We start from the raw sequence: 277 nt of genomic DNA on the forward strand, positions 1-277 counted from the left end.
CCCCCCCCCCCCCAAAAAAAAAAAAGTCTCCATTATAACTATTTTACTCTGACAGCCACTAAGGGCTGGATTTATGACTCAATTTTAAGCATTTTCCACTTCTTCTTTGGTGGACCATTTTGTTCTTTATAATATTGATTGATTGATTGGTTTTTGCAGTTGAGGGCTCTGCATGGAATCCATATCTTATGCAGTGAACGATAATATATGGTGAGTATTAGACGGTTGAGAGCATCTAGACACGTGTTCCAAAGGATTTTCAACCACCATATGCTTA

This window comes from Macadamia integrifolia, unplaced genomic scaffold (assembly GCF_013358625.1).
Source record: "Macadamia integrifolia cultivar HAES 741 unplaced genomic scaffold, SCU_Mint_v3 scaffold2209, whole genome shotgun sequence".
NCBI lineage: Eukaryota > Viridiplantae > Streptophyta > Magnoliopsida > Proteales > Proteaceae > Macadamia > Macadamia integrifolia.